Source organism: Bos grunniens, chromosome 7 (assembly GCF_055505025.1).
Source record: "Bos grunniens cultivar Pamir isolate PY7600 chromosome 7, Bosgru_T2T1.0, whole genome shotgun sequence".
Taxonomy (NCBI): Eukaryota; Metazoa; Chordata; class Mammalia; order Artiodactyla; family Bovidae; genus Bos; species Bos grunniens.
In genome coordinates, this window is record NC_141171.1 from 97,940,495 (window position 1) to 97,967,991 (window position 27,497).

Here is a 27,497-nt window from a genome sequence, read left to right on the forward strand (position 1 = left end):
ACTTCTAAGTAACTATTCTTTATTAACTTCAATTTTATGTTTCTTGAATTTATTTTTATGATCAAATGAAAAAGTTAATTTCCAAAACAATTTTTAGAATCTTGTTTGGGCTTTGATAGATGGGAGTTGATGCTTTGTCCATCCCAACTAGTCCCCAGGGACAACTTGTTAGTGCCCCCTTTGAACAGCAAGAAGAACTAAGAATGTGATCATTCTATGATGTGAAAATGCAAAAAGAGAATGCTATTTGGGAAGAAATTTGCTTAAAGAGCTTGCCTTATTAAATAGAGGGTTGCATGTGATGAAATATAGATGCTGTCTGCTAGATGAGTTTCTAGTCTGGAAGCCAACAAAACCTCAAATAGAGTGAAAACTCCATTCTCTATGTTAGTCCAGGCTTCTTTGTAAGCACTGGAAACACATTTATGGAGATAAAAGGAAATATTTCTCATCCTTTTCCCTCTATACAAGATGCAGTATAATTTTGGAGAGCATGATAAAGAACTACAATCTTCCTAAATATAAAACAAACACAAATTCAAAGCATCTTTATATTTTCAATGTTAAAAAAGGCTAGTAGATTTTATTCTTTTGAGGTAGATACAGACAAAAATAAAAATGCCTTCTCCAATCTGCATTGGAACAGAGAAATTGAACCATAAATTGTAGAGATGCTAATTATAAATTACTGTCTTAAATGATGGCAATGGACTGGTACATGAAGGGAATGAGTGTATTAGGAGTGAAGGATTCACAAGCTATGGGGAGAGGAAGTTTGCAGAAATGTTTTCGGATGATGATAAGGATTCTGTTCAACACGTGCTGAAGAATGAAGTTCAGGGCAAAAATGAAAAATCTCTGTGCTTTATGAGAAAGCTAAATCCAATTTGAGAGCTGTTTGAATGGAAAAAGCAAAACATGAATGAAAGTAAGAAAGCAATCAGCCTAGGATACTGGAGTAAGATGCTGCATTCTCCAAATACAGAAGATGTTTGTGAGAAAATACTTCTTGGAAACTTTGACACGTGTCATCAGGATTCAGACGACACTCGGAAAAGGAATTGCAAATAAAGCTGGATGCTTTGCATAAATAACAACAAAAAAAATTCTTAGTATTGTAGGGTATGAAGAAATGAAATCTCTCCACTGGAGTGGAGAGATCTAGGGACAAAATAGATACATACAGAGGGAGTCAGTCCATTTAAAGGGATATAACATGAAGATATGAGACACATGTGTCATCTTTAGAGGAAAAATTCCCCCCTCTCTCAGCACATATGCACTCATGCATGTGTGCATACATGCATGGAGAATGAATTAATGGGTAAAACCATAAGAAAAGTTATGCCAGGGGAGGGTATATGGGCCTTCCAAGGGTAGGACAAGAAAATAATTTCATTACTAGATACTTTAAATTACAATTCAATGAACTCAAAATAGCCCATTTTAAACAACAAAAAAAAAAATACCTAATTTACTGATAGTTGTAACTGGGAGGGACATGGATAAAATGGGATTTACACTTGATTGAATAAATGGCCTCAAAACATGTCATCGGGACTCATTCCATCTCCTTTGACATCTATCTGTTGTTGGACTCACCTTGTTAGGTTCCTTTGTGTAGTGAGGAACTTGACACTCACAGGATCGTATCTTTTGAGCTTGGAAAGTAATGAATGAAGAGAGATTAAGAGAACTCCACAGGCAATGAATGATAGCCCGGATGGAATCTATGCACCTTTCACCAAGCATTCTAGCCAGGAAGATGGAACACTAGCTGATGAAGACTGGGCACTCAGCTCCACGGCCACTGGGGCAGAAGCCTGTGATAGCCAAGTCCCAAAACACCTGGAAAAATAGTGTGTGAGGCTTTATTACCCAAAGGAAGGTGGGCATACTATAAGGAGAAAGTGAGAAGAGATTTTGAATGGACAAAAATAGCAAATGTCCACCATGGTTTAGTAGCTAAGTGGAAAGCAACAAGAGCATGAATTAACTTGCGGAATTGTTGGTTAACGAAAAGAACAGAACTGGGAGACACTTGGTGAACAAAATTGATAGGACTTGGCAAGTGGCCAATAGAACTGTAGGTACCCAGTTCTGAACTAGAGGGCATGGTGCTTGGATTTTCTGTCAGGAATAGAAAATGTGTAAATGGCAGAAACCTAAATGGCAACCCATTCCAAAATTCTTGCCTGGAGAATCCCATGGACAGAGGAGCCTGGCAGGCTACAGTCCATGGGGTTGCAAGAGTCAGACACGACTTATTGACTAAACCACCAAATAAAATGCATTCATCACAAAAATGTAGATGCAGTTGGCATTTTGTTTAAACAAAGTGAGTGAAAGTTCTCAGTCATGTCCGACTCTTTGCGACCCCATGGACTTTACAGTCCATGGACTTCTCCAGGCCAGAATACTGGACTGGGTAGCCTTTCCCTTCTCCAGGGGAATCTTCCCAACCCCAAGGATCAAACCCAGGTTTCCCACATTGCAGGCAGATTGTTTACCAGCTGAGCCACAAGGGAAGCCCAAGAATACTGGAGTGGGTAGCCTATCCCTTCTCTAGCAGATCTTCCTGACCAAGGAATCGAACCAGGGTCTTCTACATTTTAGGAGGATTCTTTCCCAACTGAGTTATCAGGGAAGCCCCGTTTAAACAAATGCAGCCATTAAAAGAAAGACTAGAGAGTAGGTGAACAAGAGGAAGAAGTTAGAGGTCACTCCTGGTTACCTGACTACACCTACTGAATTGAGAATAGTGCCATTTACCTGGCTGGAAATGATTGTTGGAAATGATGGTCCATTCATTTGGGGCCATGTCAGGAACATCTATCAGAAGTCTGACACATCATCACAAAAGGGGATAACAAGGAATTGGTGACAAATAGTCATCTCATGAGCCACGGTAATTTCAACCCTGAATTTAGATCCAGAAACCTGGCTGAATAGTTGTATAACTCTAGGCAAGCTTACGGTCAGCTCTTCCTCAAATACACAATGGCAAGAATTACATCACCTACATCATAGATAATGTATAAGAATTTCTGGCATTGAACGAATTCAATAAGCACAAGTTCCCTTCTGACTGGCGTCCAGAGGAAGTAAATTACCAAAGACGAAGTGCCAATTCAGAATCCAAAGAGGAATGTATACACAGTCTGGGTGTACTACATGGCCGACCTCCTGAATACATAAGACAATAGGAGAGAAACATTTCTAACTTGAAGGAGTTTGCATTCTTATTGGGATTAACAAACAAAAGAAATAAATTCAGAATGTGAAAAGTGTTTTGGAGGAAATAAAAAGGCTGTTATGACGAATGGATGCTGCAGTTGGCTCTACTGATTGACAGGTTTATTCCGTTGGACCCTTCTATCCTGAAGAAGGCAGAGCCTTATCTTTAATAGAAATGACATCTACTCCACATATGGGTGTAAGTTCCCTGTGTGCAGGGCCTCCCCACCAGCACCAGCATGCAAGCACTTACGGATCACTGACAGAGTCTTGTGGAATCTTCTCTAGCTCTGTGATATGGAACCTGTCATGTGGGACCACTGACCATCATATACATATACAAAGGAATTAATACCCCATAGGACAATGCTTTTTCGATAAAGGAAGAAAGTTAGCTTGTCGACAATATCTGCTATTTTCTGTACCCAGTGGAGAGAGGTGCAGAGAAGCAAGGGAGAAAGTCTGTGACACAGTCCATATAGCTCCTTGGAAGATTCCCAGAAGGTCAAGCCAAACAGCATTTATCAAGAATAATTATTTATGCTATTATGCTGCTGCTGCTAAGTCACATCAGTTGCGTCCAACTCTGTGTGACCCCATCGATGGCAGCCCACCAGGCTCCCCCATCCCTGGGATTCTCCAGGCAAGAACACTGGAGTGGGTTGCCATTTCCTTCTCCAGTGCATGAAAGTGAAAAGTGAAAGTGAAGTCACTCAGTCGTGGCCGACTCTTCACGACCCCGTGGGCTGCAGCCCACCAGGCCCCTCCATCCAGGGGCTTCCCAGGCAAGAGTACTGGAGTGGGCTGCCATTGCCCTCTCCCTATGTTATTATAATATAATATATATCTATTCTATTTAAATAATATATAAATTATTATATTAAGATTAATATAAAGTAATATTTATGCTATTATTCATAAAGAACACACCACTCTGAGCTGGCTTTCTGTTTTTCCCTGTTCCATCCTCCCCTGTCCTACACTCTTACTTCCCTGGATCACCTCCCTAAATAAACAAGCACTGGTCTCTAGCTCAAGGGTTTTCTCATGACTAATGACTCAAGCTAAGATCCTACCTTTCCTCTAAGGCTCCTCCTACCCATTTCTTACAGATTATTTTTGCCAGTCCTGTGCATTACTATCTTGAATATTGTTTGACAGATGCTTTGAAATAAGGCATAATGCAGTGCGTGATTTGTAATGGTTATATAATGAACTTCATCCTTATGCCTTCCAATAATTTCATCAAAGAGTTCTTTATTTTGGATGACCAACTTTATGAAATTAAATATGATGTGCTCCTTATTCCAGCTGAGCGACTTAAGTGGAAGTTTGCCTTTAAAGGAAGTTTTGGGGTTACCGATTTTCAAATTGCTAAAAAAATGGACAGTGACTGGACATTGGTCTCTGATTATTCAGCTAAAAATTGGGACTCTAAGATGAATTCTTGATCATCCATATTAATTCACATGCTACTGAGAGGCCGCCTTTTAATCCTTTGAAGTATAACAGGTATTATCTCTAGATTACTAATGTTCAAGAGAGCTCACTGTTTGCCAGTCTTATGTAAGGCTTAACCTTACACAAATATTATTTTAATATCTGTTAATCCTTTACGTTGAATGGTTTTTTTTTCCCTTTTTCTGCAACTAAAATAAATTTACTCTTGTTCCAGTGATAACGGATAACTGTTTCCCTAGACGAGGATTTTGGGAAATTCTGATAAGGTGGTGCCAGGGTACTTGCACTGTTCATGAAAAAGCGTGAGGCATACACAATACGTTGGCTTTATATAAAAACAGAGGCTTAGGAACTGGAAGGCGTGGAACATCTTTCCTCAGTGTTGTTTGCTCACATCCTGGGGCCTCACAGGCTGATAAAACTGAACAATTGCTCACTGGAGGGTTTGTATAGGAGTGGGAATGCTGTAAACTCAGCAAGGAAGAGGAAGAATGTTAAAAGGAGCCCCTGAAGGAAAGAACTGTGGATCGCACACCAGGGAGTGAAAATTCAAGACCCTTGAGTCCATTCTTATTGAATACACTTTCCCTTCTCTTGTTTTGTAGCCCACTGTGGGCATCGATTATTTGCTCCCCAGGCTGGAAGATTTCCTACTTTCCTGAACAAGAGGTCTTTGCAGGACATGATAGAGATTTTTCCTTTTATTTCCATGGCTTGAGTGGCATTGTCTTCATTCCTATTATTTTGAAAATGGAAAAATAAAAGAGCAAACTGCAGTTAAGACCTACCAAGGTGCCAAATAAGTTCAAAATAACTTACAATTGCACTTTCTTCAACTCAAATGAGTACCATACCTTTAAATTAGAGCACCTTTACTGTTTCTAAGCACAGTTGTGGTTAGAGAAATTTGTGTAATGCCTTTTGATTATATGAGAAGTGGGCAATTGAAAAGACCACTGCAGGGAGGCCAGCACTCCAGCATCAATAATGGACCGATCTGAATGCCATTTGTGATGACACAGCACTGACTAAGATCCTTTACCGATAGCAATGCCAGCTCTTACAGTCTCTTCTTAAATCAGTCATTATTTTGAAAGTAAATTAGTCATTATTTTGAAAGTAAATTAGTCACCAGGCTTCCCAGGTAGCTCAGTGGTAAAGAATCTGCCTGTAATGCAGGAGATGTGGGTTCGATCCCTGGATTGGAAAGATCTCCTGGAGCAGGAAATGGCAACCCAGTCCATATTCTTGCCTGGAAATTCCATAGACAGAGGAGACTGGCCGGTTACAGCCTATGGAGTTACAAAAGAGTTGGACACAACTTAGAGACTAAACAACAATAACAGCAAATTAGTCACCATCGCAACATTAAGAGGATTCTCAATATGCTTAATGGAAAGTTTGCCCCTTTTAAGATGACTTGGAACAATAGATCTTTTTGAGTGAAAGTTGCTCAGTCATGTCCAACTCTTTGCGACCCCATGGATTGATTATACTGTCCATGGAATTCTTCAGGCCAAAATACTGGAGTGGGTAGCCTTTCCCTTCTCCAGGGGATCTTCCCATCCCAAGGATCAAACCCAGGTCTCCCACATTGCAAGCAGATTCATAGATTTTTTTAATCACTGTATAATCAAGAAAACTCTTAATCTTGAACCTTTGCATCATAACATTAAAATCTATCTAGAAAATAGTTGGAACACTGTTACAAGATTATGACTTCCTGATGTTTTCTTTCCCCAAAAAATGTCTCAAGAGTATAAGGAAGTCTAACTTGAATTAGTTTATATGGCATATAAAATTGGTAAATCTGTAATTTTTAACTGATACTACAGATTGTTGTATATTTATCATCATTTATCTCCGCACCTAAAACAACTTACCAACAGGCATAGGAAAGGTTCATTTTTGCCCAGTTAAAAAAAGGGGGGGAAGTACTGGTTCTACAGTTTATTATTTGTGTATTTTCAGGAAAGCAGAAGCCTGATGAAATTACTTAGGGCAACTGTGTATTCATAGTAGGACCCTGGGTGCATGCATGGCTCACCATTGGCCCAGGTCTCTTCCTCCAGCTTCTACTCAATTCCTGCAAGACCTCAGCTCCCATTACAGCAGGAGGGCCACTGCTGCCAGGGCCATAACAGACAGCAAGAAAGAAAAGCACCTTCCACATGTCACACAGAGATGACCAGAGACTCCACTGGTTTGTGTTATGTTATTTTATTGCTCAAGTATTTCATGTTCATGAAAATGAGCCCAAGAATTGCATGTGTGTAGAGAAATAAAAGAAAAAATAATCACCCCAAATCAGTTCTCTATTACCCGGAGATAACCCCTGATTAACATTCTGAGCTATAGAACTCCAATACATTCAAGAATATTTTTTTGTCAATATATGTGTATATACACATGCATATATGTTTATGTTGGAGAAGGAAATGGCAACCTACTCCAGGATTCTTGCCTGGAGAGTCCCATGGACAGAGGAGCCTGGCAGGCTACAGTCCATGGGGTCACAAGAGTCGGATACGATTTAGCAACTAGATCATCATCATCATATGTTTATGTGTATGTCACATATACATTTTGTGTGTATATTTTTCACAACTTGTTTTATTTAACACATATTATCAGTTCAGTTCAGTTCAGTCGCTCAGTCATGTCCGACTTTTCACGACCCCGTGAATAGCAGCACGCCAGGCCTCCGTGTCCATCACCAACTCCCAGAGTTCACTCAGACTCACATCCATCAAGTCAGTGATGCCATCCAGCTATCTCATTCTCTGTTGTCCCCTTCTCCTCCTGCCCCCAATCCTTCCCAGCATCAGAGTCTTTTCCAGTGAGTCAACTCTTTGCATCAAGTGGCCAAAGTACTGGAGTTTCAGCTTCAGCATCATTCTCTCCAAAGAAATCCCAGGGCTGATCTCCTTCAGAATGGACTCGTTGGATCTCCTTGCAGTCCAAGGGACTCTCAAGAGTCTTCTCCAACACCACAGTTCAAAAGCATCAATTCTTCGGCACTCAGCCTTCTTCACAGTCCAACTCTCACATCCATACGTGACCACAGGAAAAACCATAGCCTTGACTAGACAGACCTTTGTTGGCAAAGTTATGTCTCTGCTTTTGAATATGCTATCTAGGTTGGTCATAACTTTCCTTCCAAGGAGTAAGCGTCTCTTAATTTCATGGCTGCAGTCACCATCTGCAGTGATTTTGGATCCCAAAAAAATAAAGCCTGACACTTTTTCCACTGTTTCCCCATCTATTTCCCATGAAGTGATGGGACCGGATGCCATGATCTTAGTTTTCTGAATATTGAGCTTTAAGCCAACTTTTTCACTCTCCACTTTCACTTTCATCAAGAGGCTTTTGAGTTCCTCTTCACTTTCTGCCATAAGGGTGGTGTCATCTGCATATCTGAGGTTATTGATATTTCTCCCGGCAATCTTGATGCCAGCTTGTGCTTCTTCCAGTCCAGCGTTTCTCATGATTTACTCTGCATAGAAGTTAAATAAGCAGGGTGACAATATACAGCCTTGACATACTCCTTTTCCTATTTGGAACCAGTCTGTTGTTCCATGTCCAGTTCTAACTGTTGCTTCCTGACCTGCATACAGATTTCTCAAGAGGCAGATCAGGTGGTCTGGTATTTCCACTCTTTCAGAATTTTCCACAGTTGATTGTGATCCACACAGTCAAAGGCTTTGGCATAGTCAATAAAGCAGAAATAGATGTTTTTCTGGAACTCTCTTGCTTTTTCCATGATCCAGCGGATGTTGGCAATTTGATCTCTGGTTCCTCTGCCTTTATTCAGCTTTATATCTTAAATATATGTGTATCTGTGTCAACAGGTAGATAGGCAATTACTTTATTATTTACATTGAAGAAGTTGTACTTCATAATATTTAAGCTCTGAAATTGGACTATTTAGATATGAACACCTGTCTTATTGACTGAGCTGTGCAATCTTGTGCCAGATAATTAAACTCCTTAACACTCATTCTCCTCTTTTATAGAATGGTTTTCATAATAGTACCTACATTACAGGACGGTTACAAGAATTAAATGAGTCGACATACATTAAAAATTTTCAAGAATGCCTGGCAACAACAAGTGTTCAGTAAACATCAATTACCACTTTTACAGTTTCATAATATTCCATTGCATACTCTATAGTTTATTTGATAAATCTTCTATCATTCGTCTTTTGCAAATTTTTGCTATTGAAAATGTCGTAATTAATATTCATGTATATAAATTTTTTCACATATTTCTGACTATTTCAGAAGGGGATAAATTTACAGGATTTGAATTTCTCAGTCAGATGCTGTACATATTCATTGGGCCTTTGAATGCAGTTGCCAGTTTATCCTCAGAAACACTGAACCATCGAGCAGTGTGAGAATAGTTGTTTCAAAAACATTTTATACACAAGTTTTTTTAAACTTCTGTCAACCTGATAGGCCAAACAAAAACTTTTTTTTTCAACACTATTATATGTTTACATATTTCCAAATGTTTGTACGCATTTGTATTTCATCTTTTTGAATTTTTTAAGTTCTTTGCCCATTTTTAAAGTTTTTATTTAGATACATTTTTTCAATCAATTAATAAGAATTGTTTAAACATAAGGGAAAGCAACCTTTTGTCATGCATGTTGAAATTATTTTTCCTGTGGCTGAAGATTTTAAATAACTCTTTTACAACTATTAGGGAAAATCGAAGCAAGACCACAGACTTCCCTAAAGAACTCACACGCATGCTTCAAGAGATGGCCAACATTTTCATTGCCAATCAGTGCCTCCCAAGAGTAGCCACAGCTAGGGTTTCCCAGGTGGTTCAGTGTTAAAGAATCTGTCTGCAACTCAGAAGTCACAGGGAGATGCCGTGCTTTCCATCCCTGGGTCAGGAAGATCCCCTGGAGGAAGGCATGGCAACCCACTCCAGTATTCTTGCCTGGAGAATCCCATGGACAGAGGAGGCGGGCTACAGTCCATAGGGTCACACAGAGTTGGACCCGACTGAAGCGGGCATAGCCACACTAAGGAAGGAAAATCCATTTCTACGTGAGCTAACCCCACCATCCCTTTATCAAATCCAATTACAGACAAAAGAAGAATTGGAAGAGAGCAAAAAGAGGAAGTAAAAGAAATGGTTTTACCCATTACTCTGAGGTGTGAAGGAAAGAGAATGTGGAAATATGAAAGATAGGTCCTACTTGAGTAACAGTAAAGGTGAGAGAGGGGATCACAGGTTTAAACTGACTAGACTGGGGCGTCTTAACTATTGAAAGTTACCAGAAAGCTGTGAGATCTGCCCAAGAGAGGGAGAAACTCAACAGAGCATGCCACAAAAGGATTGGGGAAAAGGAGAAGAATTACAATTTGTTGTATTGATACCTCCTTGAGTTGAAGCAGTTTAATATGCACACCTAATTGAATTTATAAAACAAAGCTCTATCAAACATATCTAAAAACTTTACTCAGTTAATTCCCCCCCTTTGTGGTGGAACATAAGGTATGGTTGATTAGACCTCTAAACCTAAAGTGTATTTTAAAGCATCTTATATTTAATAACATTTTTATAGAACATTTTAAAATTCTATAACGTAGAGTCGTATATTAACGACAATTTATTGAGCACCTACCATGCGCCACAACTGTTAGGTATTGGAGATATAGGCAGACAAATTCTCCCCGCCTTTCTGGAGTCAATATTTTATTGAAATATGCAACTATGTACAACAAACAAGTATGCTTATAATACACTTGTAAAGTCAATTCTTTATAAATATTTGTGAAGAAAAATAAATCATAATGAGGTGTTTGAGGATATCAGTGGAAGCAGGGTAAGGGACTTACTTAAATGGGGTGACCAGAGAGGTCTCAGAGGAGTCAACATTGCTGCATAAATAGCATGAACAAGTTTGACAGGAATATAAAAGAGCGCTGAATATCATGGCCAATTTATTTATGTAGTCTAGTTTTGTTGGTTGGCAAGTCCAATTAGTTTTAAAGCAAAACTGGTCTTGAAAAGTAGAAAATTCCTCTATATTTAGAAAAAAAAAGCAATATCTTTTATAATTATTCTAATGAGGTAAAATATAACTCTTTATGTCAGAAAATCAGAGTGTTTTGTTTCCACTTGCTCCTTTCCTGCTTATCTCAGAAGGCGTATAGGTGAGGCAAGCGGGTAAAATGAAGTTTTAAAAGTAAGTTAAGATTGAAAAAATCTTGAAACTCAGTCATTCATTCAACTACTGTTTCTTAACCACCTATTATGTGTCAGAGAATTATTTAATATTGGCTTTACCAAACATTTGTAATTCCCCCCTGGTACTTTTTCTAAGCACTTGATATGATATTTTGTACAATATAGACCCCAATTAAAATTGAATGAGGTGAAGAGAACAGTGGATCCTATCACGTTGTATTTGGAATAAAATCAATAGATTTGGCACTATTTCCTAAAAGGGACTATTGTTTTCCTGACTTTTAAGTTTTTATTTAATTTATTAATAATATATTACATACATGATACACTTTAGCCTGTATATTACCTAACTTCTATTTTATCTTATGATTTGTATTTTATCCTAAAATCAGGTAGAGGGGTCTAGTATGTGGCACCAGGAGCCTGAGTTCCCCCCTTTACCTCATGGAAAGGGGCAGGGTGGGAGGTCAAATCTGGGCAATTAATTAACTTAGCTTAATGATTTTATTAATGCTGAATGTGTGTGGGGTAAATAGAATTAATATGCCTAGAACAGGCTGAAGATACGATAAGAGGCTTTGATTATAAGTTATGCTTGGGGGACATTATGGACTCATGATATATTTGAACACACATAAATTAGGACAAAGTACTAAAACCTCTTGTGAAAACAAATTCTATGCATATTTGTCCTTCTTATATGATAAGAGATGATCTTTATTGCCATGTTTTAAATATAAATTAAAGTTCAAGAAAAAATGAAATCAATCAACATCCCAACATCAACTTCTTCTTGGGAAAGAAGTACGTCAAGGCTGTATATTGTAACTTTGCTTACTTAACTTATATTCAGAATATATCATGCAAAATGCCAGGCTGGATGAAGCACAAGCTGAAATCAAGATTGCAGGGTGAAACTTCAATAACCTCAGATATGCAGATGACACCACTTTTATGGCAGAAAGAGAAGAGTAACAAAAGAACCTCTTGATGAAAGTGAAAGAGGAGAGTGAAAAAGTTGGCTTAAAACTCAACATTAAAAAAACTAAGATCATGACGTCCGGTCCCATTACTTCACGGCAAATAGATGGGGAAACAATGGAAACAGTGAGAGACTTTATTTTCGGGGGCTCCAAAATCACTGCAGATGGTGACTGCAGGCTTGAAATTAAAAGTTGTTTGCTCTTTGGAAGAAAAGCTCTGACACTCCTAGACAGCGTATTAAAAAGCAGAGACATAACCAACAAATGCCTGTCTAGTCAAAGCTATGGTTTTTCCAGTAGTCTTGTATGGATGTGAGAGTTGGACCATAAGAAGGCTGATCGCTGAAGAACTGATGCTTTTGAACTGTGGTGTTGAAGACTTTTGAAAGTCCCTTGGACAGCAAGGAGATCCAGCCAGTCCATCCTAAAGGAACTCAGTCCTGAATATTCATTGGAAGGAATGATGCTGAAGCTGAAACTCCAATATTTGGCCACCTGATGTGAATAACTGACTCATTGGAACAGACCCTGATGCTGGAAAAGATTGAAGGCAGGAGGAGAAGGGGACGACAGAGGATGAGATGGTTGGATGGCATCACGGACTTGCCGGACACTAGTTTGAGCAAGCTCCAGGAGTTGGTGATGGACAGGGAGGCCTGGCAGGCTGCAGTCCACGGGGTTGCAAACAGTCAGACGCAACTGAGCAACTCAAGTGAACTTTCCCAATTCGGAACCAGTCCGTTGTTCCATGTCCAGTTCTAACTGTTGCTTTTTGACCTGCATACAGATTTCTCAAGAGGCAGGTAAGGTGGTCTGGTATTTCCATCTCTTTAAGAATTTTCCACAGTCTGTTGTGATCCACACACTCAAAGGCTTTCAGTTCAGTTCAGTTGCTCAGTCATGTCCAACTCTTTGCGACCCCATGAACCGCACGCAGCATGCCAGGCCTCCCTGTCCATCACCAGCTCCCAGAGTTTACCCAAACTCATGTCCATTGAGTCGGTGATGCCATCCAACCACCTCATCCTCTGTCATCCCCTTCTCCTCCTGCCCTCAATCTTTTCAAAGGCTTTAGTGTAGTCAATAAAGGATAAGTCAATATGTTTCTGGACTTCTCTTGCATTTTCTATGATCCAATGGATGTTGGCAATTTGATCTCTGCCTTTACTAAATCTAGCTTGAATTCCTGAAAGTTCTCAGTTCATGAACGACTGAAGCCTAGTTTGGAGAATTTTGAGCATTTCTTTGCTATTGTGTGAGATGAGTGCTGTTGTGCAGTAGTTTGAATATTTTTGGCATTGCCTTTCTTTGGGATTGGAATGAAAACTGACCTTTTCCAGCCCTGTGGTCACTGCTGAGTTTTCCAGATTTGCTGGCAGTTTGACTGCAGCACTCTCACACCATCATCTTTTAAGATTTGATATAGCTCAGCTGGAATTCCATCCCCTCCTCGAGCTTTTTTCATAATGATGCTTCTTAAGGCCCAACAGACTGGTTCCAAATAGGAAAAGGAGTATGTCAAGGCTGTATATTGTCACCCTGCTTATTTAACTTATATGCAGAGTACATCATGGGAAACGCTGGGCTGGAGGAAGCACAAGCTGAAATCAAGATTGCCGGGAGAAATATCAATAACCTCAGATATGCAGATAACCCCACCCTTATGGCAGAAAGTGAAGAAATACTAAAGAGCCTCTTGATGAAAGTGAAAGAGGAGAGTGAAAAACTTGGCTTAAAACTCAGCATATAGAAAACTAAGATCATGGCATCCGGTCCCATCACTTCATGGCAAATAGATGGGGAACAGTGGAAACAGCGGCTGACTTTATTTTTCTGGGCTCCAAAATCACTGCAGATGGTGACTGCAGCCATGAAATTAAAAGACGCTTATTCCTTGGAAGAAAAGTTATGACCAACCTAGACAGCATATTCAAAAGCAGAGACATTACTTTGCCAACAAAGGTCCATCTAGACAAGGCTATGGTTTTTCCAGTAGTAATGTATGGATGTGAGAGTTGAACTGTGAAGAAAGCTGAGCACAGAAGAATTGATGCTTTTAACTGTGGTGTTGGAGAAGACTCTTGCGAGTCCCTTGGACTGCAAGGAGATCCAACCAGTCCATCCTAAAGATCAGTCCTGGGTGTTCATTGGAAGGACTGATGTTGAAGCTGAAACTCCAGTACTTTGGCCACCTGATGCAAGGAGCTGACTCATTTGAAAAGGCCCTGATGCTGGGAAAGATTGAGGGCAGGAGAAGAAGGGGATGACAGAGGATGAGATGGTTGGATGGCATCACCTACTTATGGACATGAGTCAGGGTAAACTCCAGGAGTTGGTGATAGACAGGGAGGCCTAGCGTGCTGTAGACCATGGGGTCACAAAACGTCAGACATGACTGACTGACTGAACTGAACTGAACTGAAGGCCCATTGACTTTGCATTCCAGGATGTCTGGCTCTATGTCAGTCATCACACCATTGTGATTATCTGGGTTGTGAAGATCTTTTTTGTACAGTTCTTCTGTGTATTCTTGCCACCTCTTCTTAATATCTTCTGCGTCTGTTAGGTCCATACCATTTCTGTCCTTTATTGTCCCCATCTTTGCATGAAATATTTCCTTGGTATCTCTAATTTGTTAACATTTTAAGAACTAGTGGTTAAAGGATGAGGAGAGAAAGAAGGAAGCCATCAATGATCAAACTGCTTGTTTCATTTTATCTTCATACACTTCTTGGTCTCTGATAGTCCCCAGTGATTATTCAGCATTAAGAGAGTAAACAAACAGGATATATATTTGTATATAAATATTGTTACTTTGGTTTGTAGATTTAATCAAAGAAAAAAAATATGCTGAAATTGCTTAGTTTTTCTGTCCTTTCTTTGAAATACCAGTTTGGGCTTATAATTATGTACTTTAATCATTCAAAATAAGGTGTTTTAGGGCCTATCAGTATTTGAAGGGAAATGGAATTTTTAAATATTATTTCCACTGTGTTATACTTGAAATTAATGTAATATTATAACTCAACTATACTTCAATTAAAAAATAATATTACCATATCTATAAAACACCTCTTACCTATACTACTACCAGGCCTATACTCTTCACAGAGCTGCCAGAATAACTATTATGTAGCAAAGAGCTTGATTTTGCTGCCAAACAAAATAGTTTGTTCTTTGGGTGAGAAGATATCATTAGCTTTTGCTGATACTTTGTTAGGTATGTATGGAGAAGTAAATAATAGTAACCTTGTAGAAAAGGAAAAATATATTTTTCCTCTACCCACTTTTTCCTCTACCCTCTAAGGTTCTCCGGTCAAGATCCTATAAATTAGGCTGTCAAAAGATAGAGAAAAACAAACAAGTTTATCAATCGGTGCATCCAAGTATGATTCACAAATTACAAAGACACCCAGTGATGAGTAAACCAAAGGGCTGGTTAGAACTTGGGTTTGTATTCTATCTCCAGCTGAACAAAGGAAAAAGGTTTAAGCTTTTGGACAGGGAAAGCAAGCTAAGGGAAGGAATCTAGAAAAAGTATAGTAGCAAGGATTGTTTAATAAAGTTTTCTTCTACAAATTTAAATTAGTGCCTTCTCCATTGATAAGAGTTGCTAAGAGTCCTCTTCCTGGTATAGAAGAGGGAGATAGATACCTTTACAGATGGAAATGTCCTTTATAAAAGGGAAATTTGGGTTTTTGGACGGTTTCCTACATCTGCCTTTGCCTCAAAAGAATTTATATGGGGCAGATTTATTAAATTTATTAAAGAGGCAGATTTGGAAGTAGCATATTCCACTACCCTTCAGTCTGTCTCACAAGCCAAGTTAATAAGGCTTCCATGTTTTCTCAAACCGTGGGAGATTGTGGATCCATGAAGCCATGGAATGAATACTATGTGGGCAAATACTTCTGGACTAGGGGTATTTTAGCAATCCTCTCCTCTAAAATCCTGTGATTCTAAACTCTGTGAACAGGGGATGTAAACAAAGACACTCCCATCTTACAGGATAACTTCTGAGAGTAATTCACTGCTAGAGTCCAAACGCATGGGACAGAAAGACATGATGTGTTTAATGAGGGTATTACCAGCTCTTATTTGTGGTTTGCCAAGACATAAACAAGTGTCTAGTTTAAAAGTTCTGTTTAGTATTTAGCAAAATGACTTATTTTTGGTAAAAAAAAAAAAAAAAGAAAGAAATAGAGTCAAGCAATACCCAAACCAGTCATTCTATTTGTCTCTAAAACTCCAACTTGCTGAAAGAACTGACAAGTTTTAGGTAGTAGGCAAAGCTTGTATCATGTAACCCTTGATGACTATCAACCCATCGCCTATTTCTCTATATCCCAAAGGAATGATCAAAATGGAGGTGGGAGCCTAAAGCCTATTTCCAAAGCTCTCTCTTGAGAAGTTAGTTCTCTGTAAATCAGAAAATGTAAATTTTGTATTACCATTTTATTGGAGGAGTGGCCTTTGGATTTCTTGGTGGCTTCCTTCTTTTTTATTTCATCTTTGGAGACTTGCAACCACAATATTTTCTTTCTTCCTGGTTTTATTTTTCTTTCTCTAGTCTTTTGTACTAATTTTTATTCTCCATATCTTGACACAGCATCATGTTTTCCATCACCTCATCCAAGATGGATTAAAGATTTCTCAGTGTCTTTATGATCAAGTGTTGTACGTGTGTGGCATCTGTGTTCATAAACATTGGATTTTTTTCTCTTGGAGAATTTGTGCAAACAAGGTGGTCTTTAAAACTTTTAATTTCACAATCAAGTCTTGAATTTTTCAATTAATCTTGACAGACATAAATCCCATTCCTATCTTAATACTCAATGTGAAAGTATTATATTACTAATAATTTTACACCTGAACATACCGTATTAGTATTGAATCACACAACTGAAGTATGAAATCCTGTTAATGCTTATTTTCCCTTCATTTCACAAAAGACAGCATTGACAGCATATTTTGTTAACATAGAACACTGGGGAGAAGGAGTTCTAAATTACATTTTTAATCCATGACACCACCTTGAATAACATGGTATTCAGAATTCATCTAGATATTATGGGGAAGTAGTAGAATGCTATGAACAAAGCATATTGATGAAGTAACTAGTGGCTGAAGTTTCCGGTGACAGCTATAGCAAAGCTTTTCTCCTGCTGTCCATAATATAGTAATTGAAACCCCTTCTTTCAAATGCAGACCTCCCAGCCTCATTTTAGCAGTTTGTGAAATTTCCCTTGCATCATTGAAATACACTCTAAATGGGGTTTTCTTTGAAGACCACCCAGAAGTTACAGCTGGTGTAAAATGCCACTGATTGGTCCAATTTGCATTCATATATAGTCCAGAGAGGAGCTAGCCCTATATGGCTTTGAATTTATTTAAAATTGCCTTCTTTCCTTCAGGTCAGAATAACAAATAAGAGTTGAGATTCTTCGACTTTGATGAACTCTCCAAATCAGTCTGAAGTTAGGATGACCATACAATTAATCATTCAAGCTGGAACACTCCAAAATCAAAAAGGATGTTACTAATAATCATGCTCCATGTAAACTGTCAGAGAAAGGAAGAAGGCAAAATGGACACACCCATGAAAGAACTGCAATTCTAGAATCCCTTACCCACATGAGTTGTCATGAATCTATTGGCCATTACCAAGTCATTGGTATTCCACCAATAACATAAACTGCCCGATCTTACTCTGGTTTACAGTTGCTGGTTAATTGCTATTAGTATGTGATTGCAACCTAAGTTAGGTCTTATCTTCCAAGTTATAATTTAGTTAAATAAATATGTCATATACAAATATTTTTCATACACCTTAATTTCCTATCTTTTTTGTAGCAGAGCACTTTTGCCCATGCTTAAACTCTACAAGATTAATTAAGATGAAAATGTTTCTCATTTATTGCCCCTTTCTACTTGTATGTGGAGTTATGGCCAGGAAGTACCATAGAATTTTTTCAATCTCTTCTCTCTGTGTCCTTTGCATGCTTCTACATTGTATCTTCAAACACTGCATCTATTTTTCTTTTACAAGCCAGGGAGAATTAAATCATTAAATGAATTAGTTTAAAATGTCAGCAGAAAAATCCTTTTCCTTCTTCATTGATTTTGAGCCCTTTCAAACCTCATCATCCAAAATATATTTGCAGACTTCATTTCTACTATCTGGAATGAAATAACTGGACTTGAGTTTCACACTAACATAATGCAATTTTAACACAGAGGTAAAGCCTAATGTTGTTAGCATTTTTGTTCCTTGACAATACACTGTTCTGTGAAAACCCCAAACATTGTGCTATGGAGATACAGTAGTCAATCAGATATTTACTGAGCAACCTACATAGGCAGCTGACTAGATGATGCAGGGTATTGTGGTCCGACCAGGGTGAGTAGGGATACATCATGGGATAGGATAGCTGGTATAGAATGTCAGGGCGTGGTGAAGAAAGATGAAGAAAACCTCTGTGAGTGGAAGGGGCCAGGACTCTCAAAGGGAGAACAGTTACAAGTAAGGGGAACCAATGTAATAATATTAATAGATAATAGGAGCCAGGTTCCTCAGTGTTAGGGGAAGAAGTTACAAGAAAAGTGAGAAATCTAGAATGAAGCCTATAGTTTGAATTTGAATTAGAGGTATTGGTATAAACTGATATATACCTACATACATAGATTTAAAAATAGAGATGAAACTATGTTAATGAGCATATATATATACATATAAAATATCTATTTATATTCATACATATATTCCCTAACTCTTGCCACTGAAGGGTACCAGGAATAAGCAGCAGCATCCCATATCAAATCTTGTTTTCTAAATGCCTTGGTCCACTAAAGGGAATAAGGACTCCTTGGAGAACTAATTCATGCTGACTACAATTAGAAAGGATCCCTCTAATGGTTAGAGGCTAACTTTTGAATCCTCATGGTGCTTTGCACTAATTTAGTGGAAATGAATGGCCTGCTTCATGCCACGGGTATTTGCATACCCATACCCCCTTCAAGACAAGAACTGTGTCTGCTAGATCTTTCTGAATGCTTTATAACTCGGTATTTCTTGGACATGATAGGGTCTCAATAAATGATAGTAGAAGAAAGGAAGGAATGAAGGAAGGACGGGAGGGAGGAAGAAAAGGTGAATTTTCCAGATTTGTATTGTTTAATATGTATTTAACAAAATGTGTTCAACAAAGACCTTATATATATCACATTAGAAATAAAGTATTATTGCCAAAAATATGGTACAGCCATTGCATGGGACAAGAGTTTCCAACAAGTAATCGCATTCTGCTGGAAGATCTTGAAGACTTATTGGGCTGATCTCCAGTCAGATGCCATTCTTGGTGTCATTTACCAGTAGACAGAGAGATAACCCACGAGGACACCTTGTACACCTTTCTACTCAAGACTTTCTTACCTGCCTCCCTTCTTATTCCTCTGAAAAAAGATTTCAAATCTTCATGGAAATAAAAATTAGCACTTCACAAAATGTTCAAGAACTTCTGATAGATTGGGTCTTAGATACATCCATTCCACAGATGCCTCTTTATATGAAAAAGCAATTGAGATGAGTAGCACCAGGAATAATCATAAATGACAAAATTCTTCCCTCTGCTTTTATGCTGCAGCTGCTTAATTATGATTTTATTGAATACAGTGTCCACCAAGCATTCAGACAAAATTACGGAATGTCAGGGGTAATTTTTCTTACAGAATACTTGCTATACGCACATCTAGTCCTTTCAAGAAATGTTTGTATTTCCAAGTAAAGTCTAATAAGATGATCTATGTTGCTTAGGCTGCTATAAAAGCATATGTAGAAAATTTTGGACAAAAGTTTAATAGTCATCATTTATGGGTTAAGACCAAATAAAAGAAATTTAGGTAGACCTTATAATCCTACAGTTATATTCCTGATTTTATGCCATATTTGCAAGATAACATTTATCAAACAGACATAGGATATTATAAACTCCTTATTTTACAAATGGAGAAACTGAGGGCAAGTTTTACCATCACAATAATCATTTAGTACCAAGTGTAAATGAACCCACTATTTTTTCCACTGCATGATATACTTGGTTTCATATTAATTTTGTATGCATTATTTTCAAGATTTACATGTTAGTCTTCCCATTTCATGCAAAGATGGGCTCGATAAAGAACAGAAATGGTATGGACCTAACAGAAGCAGAAGATATTAAGAAGAGGTGGCAAGAATACACAGAAGAACTATACAAAAAAGATCTTCACGACCCAGATAATCACGATGGTGTGATCACTGACCTAGAGCCAGACATCCTGGAATGTGAAGTCAAGTGGGCCTTAGAAAGCATCACTACAAACAAAGCTAGTGGAGGTGATGGAATTCCAGTTGAGCTATTTCAAATTCTGAAAGATGATGCTGTGAAAGTGCTGCGTTCAATTTGCCAGCAAATTTGGAAAACTCAGCAGTGGCCACAGGACTGGAAAAGGTCAGTTTTCATTCCAATCCCAAAGAAAGGCAATGCCAAAGAATGCTCAAACTACTGCACAATTGCACTCATCTCACACACTAGTAAAGTAATGCTCAAAATTCTCCAAGCCAGGCTTCAGCAATACATGAACCGTGAACTTCCAGTTGTTCAAGCTGGTTTTAGAAAAGGCAGAGGAACCAGAGATCAAATAGCCAACATCCGCTGGATCATGGAAAAAGCAAGAGAGTTCCAGAAAAACATCTATTTCTGCTTTACTGACTATGCCAAAGCCTTTGACTGTGGAAAATTCTGAAAGAGATGGGAATACCAGACCACTTGACCTGCCTCTTGAGAAATCTGTTTGCAGGTGAGGAAGCAACAGTTAGAACTGGACATGGAACAACAGACTGGTTCCAAATAGGAAAAGGAGTACGTCAAGGCTGTATATTGTCACCCTGCTTATTTAACTTATATGCAGAGTACATCATGAGAAACGCTGGGCTGGAAGAAACACAAGCTGGAATCAAGATTGCCAGGAGAAATATCAATAACCTCAGATACGCAGATGACACCACCCTTATGGCAGAAAGTGAAGAGGAACTAAAAAGCCTCTTGATCAAGGTGAAAGAGGAGAGTGAAAAAGTTGGCTTAAAGCTCAACATTCAGAAAACGAAGATCATGGCATCTGGTCCCATCACTTCATGGGAAATAGATGGGGAAACAGTGGAAACAGTGTCACACTTTATTTTGGGGGGGCTCCAAAATCACTGCAGATGGTGACTGCAGCCATGAAATTAAAAGACACTTACTCCTTGGAAGGAAAGTTATGACCAACCTAGATAGCATATTCAAAAGCAGAGACATTACTTTGCCAACAAAGGTCCGTCTAGTCAAGGCTATGGTTTTTCCAGTGGTCATGTATGGATGTGAGAGTTGGACTGTGAAGAAAGCTGAGTGACAAAGAATTGATGCTTTTGAACTGTGGTGTTGGAGAAGACTCTTGAGAGTCCCTTGGAATGCAAGGGGATCCAAGCAGTCCATTCTGAAGGAGATCAGCCCTGGGATTTCTTTGGAAGGAATGATGCTAAAGCTGAAACTCCAGTACTTTGGCCACCTCATGCGAAGAACTGACTCATTGGCAAAGACTCTGATGCTTGGAGGGATTGGGGGCAGGAGAAGAAGGGGACGACAGAGGATGAGATGGCTGGATGGCATCACTGACTCGATGGACGTGAGTCTGAGTGAACTCTGGGAGTTGGTGATGGACAGGGAGGCCTGGCGTGCTGCAATTCATGGGGTCACAAAGAGTCGGACACAACTGAGCAACTGAACTGAACTGAACTTCCCATTTTGATGGTAGCTACACCTCATAGACAAATAGCAAAGAGAAGAGCACCATAACAAAACAAAATTTTATTGATCTTGGATCCATGGCCACTTGAAAATCCTTTGTCAATATAAAAAAAATTTATACTGACTTGTGCTTAGTATACAGATTAGATTGTTTATATACAAAATGCTTTTATACACATATTTATTAATTTGATTTGCCTGTTTAACTTGTAAAACTATGATTATAACTTCAAGGTTGATATCATATTTGCTCATGCTGGCAAAATAAAAATTATTTGAAGCTTTCAGCTTTTAAATATTTTATGAAATGATCAATATACTTTGTGGTAAAATACAAAAGGCAATGACAACTTGACCTACCAGTAAACAATTTTATATTTTACTTTAATTACAACTCATAAATCTTTAATTATGAGTGTAAAGAAGACCCACAAAAATAATTACCAGTACTTTCCCTTTGATATTAATGTATCATATTGTCCTGTGTAATTTAAAATCAATGTTAACAATGAAGTCATATTTTAGCAATGTAAAACATCTTGGAAAAGAGAGTCATCAGCTATTATCTGGCTAAAATGCTGCTTCGTTAGGCATTTTGAGATGTAACTGATACTCATCTCTCTGCCTACACACCTTCTCATCTCTTTCCCCATGGAGTGCTTAATAAAATTGTGGAAACAGTCAATTTATGGAGGATTTCCTCTGTATCTACCAAACTACCAAAATTATTTTGCTTAATTAAGGCCACAGAAAAGTGAAAGTGAAAGAAGAGAGTGAAAAAGTTGGCTTAAAACTCAACATTCAAAAAACTAAGATCGCGACATCCAGTCCCATCATTTCATGGCAAATAGGTGGGGAAACAGTGGAAACAGTGAGAGACTTTATTTTCTTGGGCTCCAAAATCACTGCAGATTGTGACTGCAGCCATGAAATTAAAAAACACTTGCTCCTTGGAAGAAAAGCTATGACAAACCTAGACAACATATTAAAAAGCAGAGACATTACTCTGCCAACAAAGTTTCCTCTAGTCAAGCTATGGTTTTTCCAGTAGTCACATATGGATGTGAGAGTTGGACCATAAAGAAAGCTGAGCACTGAAGAATTGATGCTTTTGACCTGTGGTGTTGGAGAAGACTTTAGAGAGTCCATTGGGCTGCAAGGAGATCAAAGCAGTCAATCCTAAAGGAAATCAGTCCTGAATATTCATTGGAAGGACTGATGCTGAAGCTGAAGCTCTAATACTTTGGCCACCCAATGCGAAGAGTGGACTCATTTGAAAAGACTCTGATGCTGGGAAAGATTGAAGGCAGGGGGAGAAGGGGACAACAGAGGATGAGATGGTTGGATGGCATCACCAACTCGATAGACATGAGTTTGAGCAAGCTCCAGGAGTTGGTGATGGACAAGGAAGCCTGGGGTGGTGCAGTCAGTGGGGCTGCAAATAATCAGACATGACTAAGCTACAGAACTGAACTGAACTGATTGAAGGCCACAGAAACAATTCTTAAATCATGACGTTGTTTTGAGGACTTCTCCTCAACTGTACAAAGTAGAATAATTTATGTTTTATCTAATTAATAGAAAAAATCATACATGTATTTGGATGAATAACTCATGTCATGGCCCACTGCAGATAATCTCTTGCTTCAGATCTCTGTTAGTACTTCCTCAAAGGTGAATTTGAAGTTTTTTGCCTTTTATCTGTCTGTTTTTGTTTGCTTCTTATTACACGCCTAATTCTAAGTCCAGTGCCTAGCACAGTTCAGTTCAGTTCAGTCACTCAGTCGTGTCCGACTCTTTGCTACCCCATGGACTGCAGCACCAGGCCTCCCTGTCCATCGCCAATTCCCGGAGTTTACCCAAACTCATGTCCATCGAGTTGGTGATGCCATCCAACCATCTCATCCTCTGTCATCCCCTTCTCCTCCTTCCTTCAATCTTTCCCAGCATCAGAGTCTTTTCAAATGAGTCAGCTCTTCACATCAAAGTGAGCATAAAGCAAATTTGGTAAAATAACATTGAATGTTTATCATAGCACTTATAATCCTCTTGATATTAGAATGTACATATCAATATTGAAGTATATAGAAAGTAAACTCTCAGTACTGAATAGATGGATAAAATTGTGGATGGTTAGATGGATTATATTTATCAGTCATCTCTGAAAATATGTGAGCCATTTAACCTTTATCTGTGAGTAATTAGATGTTTTCACTATAATTTTGATGTGAATTCAACAATAACTTCTGCACCACCAACAAATATATTCAAGTCCCAAACTTCTCAATTCAGCAATAGTAAAATTCCAGTGTAATAAATAATATATAGCATTAGACCTTGACTCTTTGACATATGGTCTTTAATATATATTTAGATGTTAGAATGAGGGCGTTCCCAATGGCTCTGGGAAAAGGTTCTAACAAAGATAGATTTTGAATGTTAATTTCACTCTATTAGTAATATAACAGATGACCCCAAGTGAATTTTTTTTTATTGCTGTTAGCTGGTACCATTTTGGAACACTTGTATAATACTACAAGAAATAGACAAGTCCATTTTATTGATTTGTCATAACTATAAGTATAATAAATTAGAGAGTCAAAAAATAATTTTGGAAAATGCTATACCTCAGTTTGTCCTTCTGTTTAGGTCAACATTCAGAAAATTATGATGGCATCTGGTCCCATCACTTTATGGGAAATAGATGGGGAAACAGTGACTGACTTTATTTTGGGGGGTTCCAAAATCACTGCAGATGGTGACTGCAGCCATGAGATTAAAAGACGCTTACTCCTTGGAAGGAAAGTTATGACCAACCTAGATAGCATATTCAAAAGCAGAGACATTACTTTGCCAACAAAGGTCTGTCTAGTCAAGGCTATGGTTTTTCCAGTGGTCATGTATGGATGTGAGAGTTGGACTATGAAGAAAGCTGAGCACCAAAGAATTGATGCTTTTGAACTGTGGTGTTGGAGAAGACTCTTGAGAGTCCCTTGGACTGCAAGAAAATCCAACCAGTCCATCCTAAAGGATATCAGTCCTGGGTGTTCATTGGAAGGACTGATGCTGAAGCTGAAACTCCAATACTTTGGCCCCCTGATGCGAAGAGCTGACTCATTTGAAAAGACCCTGAGGCTGGGAAAGATTGAAGGCAGAAGGAGAAGGGGACGACAGAGGATGAGATGGTTGGATGGCATCACTGACTTGATGGACATGAGTTTGAGTGAACTCCAGGAGTTGGTGATGGACAGGGAGGCCAGGCCCATGGCCTGGTAGTCCATGGGGTTGAAAAGAGTAGGACACGACTGAGCAACTGAACTGAACTGAGCTGATGTCATGGATGATGATAGCTGCTGAATTCTCTGATTATCTTAGTCTTAACCTAAACCCCTCTCTTTTTTTCAACAATTTTATTTGAAGTCTTTAAAAAGTATATTAATATTCATATTGCTTTAGTCAGTAGAATATATGTATCATCTAATCTTTCTTTTGATTTTGTATGTTCCAGGCCTTCAGAGTTATGTTTGTCAACATCAATGATTTTAGAGAGAATGACAGATGTAGAAGATTCAGAAGACAAGTACTGGATGTGTGCTGATCAAGACAAGCATCTTGATTTTTGCCTTGTAAGTTGGTTTTTAAAATATTACTTCTTAATAGCAGTTTTGTTGATTTGATTCTTTCCAGGAAGATATTTTAAAACTCCCATTCATTAAGAATTCTGACTAAAGTCTGTGTCTTATTAAAACTCCAAACATTATTAAACCATCACTATTTTAGTTCCATTTTACTGAAATGATTTTTTAATAAATTAAAACAAGTATAAGTATTAGCAAGGTCTATAAAGACTCCTAAATTTAAATAAAACTCATCCATATATATTTCTCAGGCTATAACATAAAAAGCTATTCTGTGGGGGAAAAAAATCATTAATATTGTTAATAATGAACCAGCCAAATTTCTTTAGAGATTATATGTAGTAGAAAATATAATGCAGCAAAGTTATATGGCATCTGGACCATGTCTAGCTAGAATTTTCAGTATTCAGGACTTGTGCAGTTTCTACCCATGTCAAAATGTGATACATTTGCTTTTTATGTTGTATAAAGGGAAATCCTTGGTTAATGTTTGGAATCAAAGTTCATATACATTTTCAATCACTTGGTCCTCTCTGGATCTTGTTTTCCCTTCACCTCTGCCTGTCTCAGCTGGATCTGAAATTGTCTTGAAATCAATGACTTCTGCATACTAAGGAAGCAGAACTGAACCTTTGATCATTGGTATTCACTCTTAAAACAGGAGGAGATTAAAAGAGAAAGAGGGGTCAGACAACTCTCAGAGAGAAAAGATTTTTAAAATTCCAAAAATATGTTTAAAAATTTGCAATAAAACAGCCTGGTTCTGTTGACTAGGTTCATCGTTACCATTCTATGATCATTACTGAAAAAGTATTGAACCAAAAGCATTTTTAATGCCTTTTTATTGCTAATTCATGTTGAGTCACCTAGGAGAAAAGCCTCAAAATGATCTCCTTTCCTGCCTGCCCAGGAAATACCTGGGTTGAAGAAAATTCAACCTCATCAATAAACATATGTTTCCATGTGCCAACATAAAGGTGGCAAACTATTAGATTCTCTAAACCTGTACAAAAACAACAGTTAGCAACACACTGAGCCTCCTAGCAGTCTGAGTTTCCCACAGTGGAGTTCTTTTATTGACAAGAAGCTATGATTTGTGTTACCAAAAAATGTCAGCTCCTAATTTGGATGAAGCTGAGATGAATTATACATAGAAGCAGTGTGGTCTATGGTGAATGAGGAATCTCAACAAAATCCAACCACTGACATGCTGAGTGCTTGGAATAAGTCAGTCATTATCCATCTGCCTCAATTTAAGTGTTCAAACAACAGGGATGTGCAGAGAACTAATTATTAATATATGCCCATAAACTGTTTTGAACTTCTCTTAGAAGAAAACATCAGACAAAGAGAAAACATTCCTATTTGTCTATGACATCATTTTGCTTTCTTTGGGGCCAAAATATGGTCCTCCTTCTCCACTTTTCCTGGCTCCCTGAGTCCCTGTTGCCACTGTTCCTGTCTGATTTATTTTCTAAATGGTCATTTCTAATGATTTTCTGGTCATCTCTTATAGGATGTTTAGTATTATTCCCCATCTAGAGAACTAATAAGAGTGAGTTGGATGCGTGTGTGTTGCCGGAGGTGTGCAGAGCATAGTCTGCATTGTTATTACACTTATTTCAAGTAGTAAGAAAGCTCCAGCTAAGGAGAGCAGTTACTTTTCTTTTCAGAAACACAGATTAGACGGGAAAGAATTGGGCTAGTTCCCTGACCCTAACTGCCATTAAAATTATATCCTGATAAATTTCTCAATATGTGAAATCTTAAACTCTAACAAAGAAATCTAAGCACAGGCTAGGGTGGGGCCTATGAATAGAAAAAAGAAGTGACAGAGAATAACATAAAACCATGAGACAGACAGTGATGGATAGTGTATCCAAGAATACATGTAGCCAAGTATTACAGATGTCTTAAGTTCAAAGTGAAGGAACCACTGAGCTAGAACAGCAGTTAGGTGAAACCCAAAGTTCTAAAAGTCGTAGAGCCAAAGGGAATTGAGGTCATCTGTCAGACGGAATGATACTGAGAGTAATGCCAGGAATTCTAGACTCACATGAACCCTGCTGTCTCACACACATATCATCCTGGTAACAGAACAGCAAATAGAACTAAAGAGTAAATGTGGTCTGTCCTATAAA

The 27,497-nt window shown here is 38.3% G+C and overlaps 1 long non-coding RNA gene across 1 annotated transcript in view; it reads left to right on the plus strand.

The window, feature by feature from the left end:
- Positions 1-27,497, plus strand: part of LOC147370020 (uncharacterized) — a 160,704-nt gene that overhangs the window by 129,305 nt on the left and 3,902 nt on the right. Inside the window, exon 3 of the long non-coding RNA XR_015168311.1 lies at positions 25,227-25,344. This is a non-coding gene — a long non-coding RNA (uncharacterized LOC147370020). The remainder of the gene's footprint in view (positions 1-25,226; positions 25,345-27,497) is intronic.